The sequence below is a fragment of the Petaurus breviceps genome, unplaced genomic scaffold (genome assembly GCF_028583685.1).
Source record: "Petaurus breviceps papuanus isolate PSGF00001 unplaced genomic scaffold, PetGlider_PUasm1.0 90294, whole genome shotgun sequence".
Lineage (NCBI taxonomy): Eukaryota > Metazoa > Chordata > Mammalia > Diprotodontia > Petauridae > Petaurus > Petaurus breviceps.
Window position 1 is genome coordinate 31,366 of NW_027187208.1, and position 11,529 is coordinate 42,894.

General features: G+C 37.1%; 1 pseudogene; it reads right to left on the reverse strand.

The window, feature by feature from the left end:
• Positions 1-9,553: 9,553 nt before the first annotated feature.
• Positions 9,554-10,556, reverse strand: LOC138176940 (vomeronasal type-1 receptor 1-like; annotated as a pseudogene).
• Between the last annotated feature and the right edge of the window lie 973 nt (positions 10,557-11,529).

The following is an 11,529-nucleotide window of genomic DNA, read 5'->3' on the forward strand; positions in this document are numbered from 1 at the left end:
AGATGAGGAAACTGAAGTCCAGAGAGTGTAACTTACCAACAACAGCCCACATTTTGGGATTTTTTTTAAACATCTTTTATCTCCATATGTTGCATTGACTTGCTTGGGATTACCCAGTTAGTTGTAGAGTCAGATCTAAAGCTAGGTCCTTGCATCAAGTTTTGATAATACTGGTACTCAAGGAGCTATGATTTTGTTGTTGTTGCTAGTAAAAGTCCTTCTTCTAAAGACACAGATCATAATTTCCTTTGCCTTAGCTACGGCTGTTTCTGTGGCCTGAAAAAAATTCATTTCCCCATGTGTGACCAGGTAGTGATGGAAAAGCCACTTGGTACATGGATTGAATGTCTGCCATCCAAGACCTAACCTTTCCAGCTTTTGGCATGTGCCAGGTCTGGGGCTTTGCTGGCATAGACTTAAGAGAACTGAGGGGTATCAGAGAAGGACTTGAGTGGAGGCCTTCCCTACAACTTTAGTAGAAAATGTCTGTACCCTACAAAATCCCCTGTGCCATTCCAAATGTTGAAATAGATGTGTTACTTAGATAAAATATTCAAATGGTTAAAATAAGCCCTATTTCTCCTTTTAGTTGTTATAATGGCTAGGGGTTAGCTTGAAGAACTAGAGTGAATGAGCTAGGTCTAGGCAAGAAGTGGCAGGGGGTCAAAGGTATAATACTCATAATTCCCATTTATGTGACACTTAAGATGCTCATTTTATCCTCATGTTTCCATGTCCTGGTAGACAATGCACAATAGCCTTATTTTACAGATTAGGAAGCGGACACATAATTATTTTCCTGGGGTCCCATAGCTAATAAGCGACAGAGCCAAAATCTGAGTCCAGGTCTTCTGACTCCAAGTCCAGTGGGACAGCATAACTGGTGGGAAGCAGTAAGGGTTGTACCCCTTTTATTCCTATACTTACCCATGCCTTACTTAATAGGGAATGTGAGAAACATGCTTGCTCTAGAAGGAAAATACTAGTAAAGCCTGGAAAGTTCTTGTTCTGCTTTACATTTATTTTACATTCCTTGTGAATGAGTAACTCCCTAAAGGAATACAATTGCTCAGACAAATGCAAGGCTATTTATGCTCTGTTCCCAATTCGAATTCCCCCCCTTCTTCTCCATTGTCTAGATGCAACCTCCTGAACCTCCTACTTAATGTTCTCCTCCTTGATATGTTTTTGCTCCCTCCTCATGTATCGCATGTGCATTTAAATTAGCTTGCTCTGCCTTGGGCAGGGGAGGGGTGGGGGAGGGGGGCTATTGCATAGTACTACACAGCTCATTAAACATGGAAAAAAAAGAAAACATTCATAGTGTGATTGATATGACACAGAAAAAGCAAATTAATATAACTAGTGCTATCATTTTTGTTATAGATACTTTTCATATCCATGGTAATTAATGATTTTCAATTACTTTGGTCTGCTTTTACTTCTTCTAATACTGTTTTATTGTTGGATTTCTATAGTTCATTGGCACACATTCCTAAATATTTTGTGATTTTTATCTCCTGGGTTTATTTTGAATGGAATTTATGTTTCTAGTTCTTTCTTCATTCCCTTCCTAACTATATTTTTCACACTGACAGCATTATTCTGCTCCATTCCTACCCTGGAAATTTCCTCAGTATTTTGTGTTTTCTTGTATTTGAACCCCTACCCCATTATAACTCTTAAGTTCCTTCTTGGTGCCTCACTTTCAGCAGTGGGCCCAGGCTGTCCATTTTTATCCCCACCCCACCCCCAATTTGGGCTACAGGCTGTTGAAACATTGTCACCATGCACCCACATCAGTATCTCTCTCCACTGTGCTTTCTACCTCCCTTATACATGTTGCCGTCCTCATTAGAATGTAAATTCCTTGAAGGTAGGGACTTTTTGGCCCCCCCCCTTTTTAAAGCAACTGGGGTTAAGTAACTTGCTCAAGGTTACACAGCCAGCATTTTGTGTGGGTGCTAAATATCTGAGGCCAGAAATGATCACGGGTCTCCCGACTCTGGGGCCGGTGCTCTCACTCACTGTGCCACCTGGGCCGCCCCTGACTTGTTGCCTTTTTACTTGAGTTTTTGTCTTCAGCACTTACAGTCATTTCTGGCATTTAGTAGATACTTAAATATTTATTGCCTTTTGCTTGCCAGATCTGGTTTGTTATATGCACAAATGCTAGTTATTTTTAGAAATTTATTATATCCTGCAACTTATTAAATTTATTAATTGTTTAAATTAATTTGTTGTCTTAGAGTATCCCAAAAATATTATCTGTAAAAATGATGTTTTAATAATTTCTTAACCTCTGCTTATTCGTTTAATTCTTTATTTCTCATCTTATTACTTCAACTGGCATTGATAGTGTGTTTTATGCCTAATCTTATTGGAAAAGTCTCTAACTTTCATCTATAGTGAGCATGGATGATGATACTCACTATACTGAAGAAAAGTCCATTTTTCAGTGTTTTTAGTTTTCAATATATATTTAAACTAAATTTTCTTTTTTCTTGTTATTAGGTTATTTGTTGTTTATTCAGTATTTAGGGTTAGTATGACACTTGAGGAATTGGTTGTATCGTACATATACAGATCTTTTTATATAATTTGGAAATTTACAAGTACTGAGATATATATATATATATATATAGATAGATAGATAGATAGATAGATAGATAGATAGATAGATAGATAGATAGATAGATAGATAGATAGACAAACTTAGTTCCTCTGGAAATGTGATACACATTGGGCCATGCTATAGAGCCCTAATGGAGGGGATCATAAAGGTAATAACTGCATTAATAAAGAATTACTACTGTGTGGTGTTTTATATCCAGGAGTGTTGTCTTCTGGACCTACAGGAACTTGTAGCACCTACATACAAGGCAGGTAGTTCATATACCCGTGGGGTGCTGGGTCTTCTTGATGCCAACAGCTGAGACTATACAAGTCATATCCAGCATTCCATGCACACAAAAACAGGATTTAACAAACAGTCACACTGTACTTTTCCCCATTTCTAACTTTAGGAAGAGACTAGTGTGTTCACAGGTTTTACATTCCTGGTGTTCAATCACCAATCAGAGGAAGAGTTTGACCTATTTGAAAAATCACACATAACCCCTTAACCACTGTCATGTTCTATTGATGGCAGCACATTAAAAGATTTTAAAATTACAGCTCCTTCTGCATTCCCCAAAGAGTATCTGTGCTCTTCTTTAAACAGCTCTCCTCCTCTGGATTCAGGTCTACCTTCATCACATCTGAAATGCCATTCTGCCCCAAGACATATGGGACACTAAAGAAGACATACTCATTAATGCTATATAGGCCCATAATCATGGTGGAAATTGGATACAATCTTCTTAGATTCTTCATAATACTTTCTTCCAGTTCTGCCACAAACAAGCCAATGACCCAGGAAGTGTAGCCCTTCACCTTGAGCACCTCAAAAGTACTTGAAGTGTCATTTCCTTGTCCAGTTCATTTTCCAGATGAGGAAACTAAGGCAAACAGTGTTAAGTGACTTGCCCAAGGTCACAGAGCTAAGAAGTGTTTGAGTCTGGATTTGAGGTCAGGTTTTCCTGACTCCAGGCTCAGGACTCTATCCACTGTGCCACCTAGCTGGCTTTTGAAGGTTATACAACAATAATGATAAAAAATAATAATCATGTATCTGAAAATATTTTCTAAGGTTTGGAAGAAATATGTTGGAATGTACTTTAAAGCACTTATGTTAAATTATTTCAGTGTCATGCACTGGCTAGAGTCTTTGCAGACCTTGGAGTTAGGAAGATAAGTTCAAATCTGGGTATTTGGGTGACCCTGGGTACTTCCCTTTACTAGTAAATATTATAAGCAGCTCACTAGTACTTATATCTTCCTTGTCAACCACCTTCTTACCCTTGAGAAACTGAGACCTTGGGGTCTTTTGTCCTGATCCCTGGTTTGTGATTACTTTTTCTTGACCAATATTTCAATAAATCCATAATTAACTTTAAATTCTCTAGTCACCTTCTCTTCCCCATTCTTTGGAGTCCCTTCTCTTCTCTTCTTTTTCCTCACTCTCCACCCCCTGCTTTATTTTTTTAATTATTTATTTTTAGTTTTAAATATTTATTTTCCACATTATTATGAGTTGCAAATTTTCTCCCTGTCTCTCCCTTACCCCTCACCCCAAGATAGGGGGCTTACTGAATGCCCCTTCCCTCAATCTGTTCTCTCTTATGTCCTCCCCCATCACCCCTTAACTTTCTAGTAGGGCAAGGTGAATTTTGATACCCCAGTGCCTGTATGTATATCTTATCTGCATGCAAATTATTGCATACAAAAACCATTTTTTTGACATTTGTTTTTAAAACTTTGATTTCTAGATTCTTTCCTTTCTTCCCTCCTCACCCATCCCCTAAGAGAAAACAAGAAATTCAATACAGGTTGTACATGTGTAGTTAGGCAAAACATTTCCATTGTAGTTATATTGTGAAAGACTATCTATATTTCACTGTTCTATCCTGCTCCCCACTTATTATATTTTCTCCTTTGACCCTGCCCTTTTCAAAAGACTTAGTTTTCAACTACCCTCTCCCCAAATATTGTCTCCCTTCTGTCATTCCCCCCTCTTATCCCCTTCCCCCTACTTTCCTGTAGGATAAGATACCCAATTGAGTGTGTATATTATTTCCTCCTAAGCCAAATTTAATGACAGTAAAGTTGACCCATTCCCTTTCACCTTCCTGTTTTTCCCCTCTATTATAACAGTTTTCTCTGCTTCTTTTATATGAGATAATTTACCCTATTCTATCTTTCCCTTTCTCCTTCTTCCAATATATTCCCCTCTCACTTCATAATTTTATTTTTTAGATATCCCTTCAAATTCAACTCATCCTGTGCCCTCTCCTCTGTCTATATATACATGAACATACATATGCCCACATTCACATATATATTTATATACACATACACCCTCCTATATATTCACATATGTGAATGTATACCTATATATTCCCTTCCACTATCCTCATACTGAGAAAAGTCTCATGAGTTACAATTATCATTTTCCATGTAGGAATGTTATAGTTCTACTTTAATAAGTTCCATATGATTTCTTTCTCCTGTTTACCTTCTCATGCTTCTTGTATTTGAAAGTCAAATTTTCTGTTCAACTCTGGTTTTTTCATCAAGAATGCTTAAAAGTAGGGGCAGCTAGGTGGCAAAGTGTATAGAGTCAGGCCTGGAGTCAGGATGACCTGAGTTCAAATCTGGTCTCAGACACTTGACACACTTACTAGCCGTGTGACTTTGGGCAAGTCACTTAACCCCAATTGCCCTCTAAAAGGCAAAAACAAGAATGCTTAAAATTCCTCTATTTCATTGAATATCCATATTTCCCCCTGAAGAATTCTACTCAGTTTTGCTAGGTTGGTGATTCTTTGTTTTAATCCTAGCTCCTTTGACCTTCAGAATATCATAGTGCAAGCTCTTTAATCCCTTATGGTAGAAGCTGCTAGATCTTGTGTTATCCTGATTGTGTTTTCACAATACTCCAATTGTTTCTTCCTGACTGCTTGTAATATTTTCTCCTTGACCTGGGAACTCTGGAATTTGACTATGATATTCCTAGGAGTTTTCTTTTTGGGATCTTTTTCAGGAGGTGATTGGTGAATTCTTTCAATTGCTATTTTTTCCCTGTGGTTCTAGAAAAATAGGACAATTTTACTTGAGAATGTCTTGAAAGATGATTTCTAGGCTCTTTTTTTGATGATGGTTTTCAGGTCGTCTAATAATTTTTAGATTATCTCTCCTAGATCTATTTTGCAGGTCAGTGATTTTTCCAATGAGATATTTCCCATTGCCTTCTATTTTTTCATTTGTTTGCATCTGTTTTATAGTATTTTGATTTCTCATAAAGTCATTAGCTTCCATTTGCTCTGATTTAATTTTGAAGGAATTATTCTCTTCAGTGAGTTTTTGAAATTACTTTTCCCTTTGACCAATTAGATTGTTTAAGGCATTCTTCTCATTGGCTTTTTGGGCCTCATTTGCCTTTTGAGTTAGTCTATTTTTAAGGTGCCATTTTCTTCAGTATTTTTGGGGGGTATCCTTTAGCAAGCTGTTGACTCGCTTTTCATGATTTTCTTCCATCATTTTCATTTCTCTTTCCAATTTTTCCTCTACTTCTCTCGATTTTCAAAATCCTTCTTGAGCTCCTTCATTGCCTGCAACCACTTCACATTTTTCTTGGAGGCTTTTGATACAGGAATTTTGACTTTGTTGTCTTCTTCTAGTTCTATATTTTGATCCTTTTTGTCCCTCAAAAATGATTCTATGGTCTGATTGTGCTTCTTCTGTTAGCTCATCTTGCCAGTCAATTACTTGACTTTTGAGCTCTTTGCCACAGTATAACTCTACTTTCAGAGTGGAGAGAAATGTATCCTAAATTTCTGGGGCTTTCACAGCTGTGTCAGAGCTTTTGTCAGAGCTATGAGGAGGGCACCCTCTCTACAGCCACCACAAGCTCTGGCACAGTAGAGTTCCTCACCCCAGGACTATCACCTAAGACAGTGACCCAGATCCAAGCAGGTCAAAGCAAGAGCAGTTGCCCTCTGAATTGTCACTTGGTCCCACTACAATCTGCATGCAACCATCATATCACTGCCACCTCTGTTGCCCCAGGGGCAGGAGCTGGACAGCTCTTCTCTCACCCAGTTACAACAGAGTTCCCTACTGACCTTTTACTTTCTTTGTGGTGTTTATGGGTTGAGAAGTATGGAAACCACCACAGCTGGCAGTGATTCACTCTCCTGAAGTCTGCTATGGCCAGTCTGGGCCACTAGTCTAGGCCAGTGCAGCTCAAACAGGACTGTGCTTGGCTCCCAGCCCCGTGTGATAGATACTTCCTGTTGGCCTGCCAGGTTTCCTTCAATGGGATATTTGTTTCTCTCTGTCACTTTGTAGGTTCTGTAGGTCTAAAATTTGTTTACTCATTTTTTTACAGGTATTCCAAGTGGTTGGAGCAGTAGATCAAGCAAGTTCCTGCTTTTACTCTGCCATTAGGAATGATGAATTTAAAGATATTCACATTATGCTGGACCAAATTAAGAAGACTTTCTCCCTCTGGATGATATGCCCCAGTTGTAACAATGACCAGTTTTGAGTTTGCAGTTATACTAGTGTTTTTGCCAGAAACAATCTTTGGTGTTTTGAGGGAAATGCTGCCATGTTGGAGATCCATCATCTTTCCCTTTAGTTTGTCTTCTATTACATCTACTAAGATAAGCTCATCAGCCAAATCTTATACTGATGGCACATGCAATGCCAACTCTACCAACCTCAACAACAGTGATCTTGTTCTGGAGAACCTCTTCTTCTTTTAGGAGATTAATAGTAGATGCCATTTTGGGGAATATCAAGATTGCTGGTCCCTCTGTGAAAGTTCTGAGTTATATGTGAGACTGCTGCTCCCAGACTCCTGCAAAGCTGTATTTTCTGAGATGGATTTTTAACATCTACATTTATAAACATATTTTACTATCCATGAGATAAAATACTTACGTTTATAATTTCCATGAGGTTGAATCAATGCTGTATTCCTTGTACAAACAGAACCTACTCATAGTATATTATCTAATATATTGCTGTAACCTAGTTGTTAACTTTTTGCATTTTGTTAAAAAGCTTTTTCTGCATTTATTAAGATAATCATATTTTTTCTGTGTGTTTTGTTATTGAAATGGTAAATTATGCTGATAGTTTTCCTAATATTCAACCTGCACTGCATTCCTGGTATAAATCCCACATGGTCATAAGTGTATGATTCTTGTGATATATTGCTGTAATCTCCTTGCTAGTGTTTTATTTAATTTTTTGTTCAATAATATTCATTAGGGAAAGTCTATAGTTTTCCTTCTCTGTGTTTTCTCTTCCTGGTTTATGTAATAGCACTGTAATTGTGTCATAAAAAAGTTTGGTAGGACTCCTTCTTAGCCTGTTTTTCCAAATACTTTATATATTATTAGAATTATATAGTACTAAAATTTTTTTTAAAAAATCTCCAGGGGCGTCTAGGTGGTGCAGTGAATAGAGCAATAGAAATAGAACAGCCATGGATTCTGGAGGACCTGGGTTTGGATCTGGCCTCAGACACTTAACACACACAAAAAATAGCCATGTGACCTTGGTCAAGTCACTTAACCCCAATAGTTCCAAAAATAAAAAAGCAAAAAAAATTAAAAAAAAAAGAATTATATCGTACTGGGATTAAGTCCCAAGATCCCTGTGCTGTGGGTACAAGGCCTTACTGCTAGCCTATGTTAGGGGCTCACTGATGGCCTGTGTCATCAGTGAGTAGGTACATGGTATTGTTGTTGGCATATCTTGGGGTTGTGTCCTCATTACTGACTTGCTAGTATGTGACTGGCTGCTGGAGTGCACAGATGCCCAACTGCTCTGGACTGTACTTTCTTTTTACCTGAGTTGGAATTTTCCTACTAACTTCTTAAGTTGTCCTGTAGTGGTAAATTGTTTAACCCCATTTTAAAAATAGGTTTTCCACTTCCAGAATTCATCTTGATGCATTATTTTATACTTGTTTGGTGGTGAATTGCAAGAGCTCAGGTGAGTTCCTGTCTAACTCTGGCATCTTGGCTCAGTCCTTGTCCCAGTTCACACTTTTAGATATGCATTCCTACTCTTGCAACCATGGATCAATTTAGAAGGATTTCTATCAACTAAAATCTCTTTGGGACATTATTTGAAAAGCCTTTCATTCCTATCACCAAAGAATATTGACCAAAAAGCATTTTACTTGAGTCCACAGGCTTTAGTATGTAAAATATCTAGGGAAAAGAGGCAAGGGAAAGAACTGGCAGAAGACAAAGGTATGAGTGTTAAAGGAAACAACAATTCATGTTGAAGAGAACAAAAAGTGATAATATATAAAATGTTGGGAACTTTACAGTTACACATTATCAGAACACAAGGGCCATAAGTCAGTGTAGAATCTCTACATCTGTAGCAGTGATAATTAAACAAAAAATGGTGGGACTTTTATTAAAATAGTAGATAGTGCATTATACTTGTGAAGTTAGATTGAGCAGTGCAGGGGACCACAGGACATCAACATTGGCTGCACAGAATGTCAAGTCTTTATAACCAAGCAGTTTGAATTGAAATGTTTATTATAATTTGTTATTTCATGTTAATGATTTCTTCAAGATTTCTCTCCCCTGAGAGATGAGAGAAGGTGAACATGATTAACAATAAAAAACAACAATAATTATGCTTAATATTTATATAGCATTTTAAGATTCACAAATCATTTTACACTTAGTTCTTCAATCTTCAAAATGTCCTGGAAAATAGGTAATATTATAATCCTCATTTTACAAAAGATGATTCTGAGGCAAACAGAGGCAAACTGTTAATTGCCCTGCTTTTCATAGGTATGAAGTGTCTGAGACAGAATTTCAACCCTGATCTTCTAGACCACACGGTCCAGAACTACATCTGCTTCATTACCTAAATGTATTTTTTTCAGGATTTTGATGGGCTGAAATCTTTATTCTATCCCACAGAGCCAAAGAGTACTTGGGGACTTGAGAGTCACTGACAATTAGAATAAAGGGACTACAAGCTGGGAAGCAGGCAGTTAGAAAGTCAGAGGTGTTAACCAGCCAGGAAGACAGTCTCCCCAAATGAATATTCAATGCTAAGATAGAATTCAAGGAATAAAAAGATACAAACATGCTGACCAACAGAAGGATAGTTTGGGTGGCTCTTGTCTCAGGGGAGCTACCAGATGTGATTTTATTGCCTTGAATGTACAGCACTCTCTGGTGGTGTCTGTACAAGACAAAAATCATATATCCACTGGTTGCCACCATGATTCCTACACATAAAACATCAAGAAGAGAGAATATTAATACATGTACTATAACAGTAACTGAAACATCAATTGGAGCAGAACAATAAATAAAATCATGATTCTCAGTGATATTTTTTATTCTTGTTGGGCCTTTGACAGTTAAAAGAATATTGCAATGTATCACCAGATGAAAAGTCCAGCACAAGGGAAAGAAAGGGACAATGCACTTTGGAATTTGGGCTTTGATTTCTGCCCACCTGGAACTTCTAGGACTTAAAGTGATGGCTTGGAAACCACTCAGGAAGCAAGTGGTACATAGAGAAAGGCCACGGGCCACTCGGTGAAAGTAAAACACAAGTTTACATCCCACATCATCCAAGAAGTTGTTGAACCCCAAAGCAGCCATTGTCTGGGGGATCCCTTTGGAGAGAAGCACCAAGTCATTGACAAAGGCCAAGTGGGAGAGAAGCAAGTCTATGGGCCTCATACTGTGACCAATGAAGAAGGTGATGGCATAAAGGACCAGGAGGAAGGAGTTTCCCAGAGCCCCAAATCCAGTCTGAAACAGGAAAAAGAGCCTCAATTCCATGTCATTAGATGTGATTTTCTTTTTGTTGCTTTCAAAACCAATAGATCCTTGCTTGTTCAGAAATATTAGGGATAGAAGAAGTTTTTTGAGATGAAGGAGATACTTCATTCCCCAATATACATCACCATGAACAACTCATTCCATCTAAATTAATATGATGAGAATATCTCTGTTAGTGCTGCGTGAATGACCGTTGATAAGCTAGCATTGATTAGAAAATTTCTCATGTCTTTTTTGTGCTTCATTTATAGAAGATTTTTGAAACATTTAGGTTGAGTCCTTCTTTGGTGAAATAGTTAAATTATATAATCCCTACAAGGTACTATCAGATACCTTAGTACCTAGAAGGAGCTAGTATATAAAAAGCATTGGTGATAGAGAATGATTAATTATAGATGTGATGTTATGGATTCTAACCATCTCATATATTAGGTCTCATAGTTCTATATCTAAAAAGGATCATGGTTTTGTCTTTGAGCATGATGGCAGTCACTTTGTTCAGAAATTATACATTTTGTTATATATATTTTTTATAGTTGACAGAAAGAACAACCTGGTAATTGCATTCTCCTCTCTTTCTATCTTCACAAGACATATTTGGTTCTTTTCAGTGTTACTTCTTATAACACAACTTGATATATGTTATTGATATATCTTTCTTTTCAATTTGAGGTTTTTTTTATTACCACTTTTGTGATTCTTGACTTCTTACCCATTCATATTATTATTACTATTATTTATTTTTGGGTATAAAATTTTCTCTTTGATAGTATGATTGATATACCACAAAATGAGTAAGTTAATATAAGTATTATTGCCATTTTTATGACCTTCACTCTTCTTATCCATAATGATTAATATTCCACCATTTATTTGATATGTTTTCATTTCTTCTAAGAATGTTTCATTGTTTGATTCCTGTCATTGTTGAGTGAATATTCAAAAAGGACCTCCTAAATATTTTGGAATTTTTACTTTGTGGAGTTATTTTGAATAAAATTTGTGTTTCTAGTTCTTTCCTCATTCCCCTCCTGTCTCTGTTTTTCACTCTGTCAACATTATTCTGTTCCATTCTTAACCT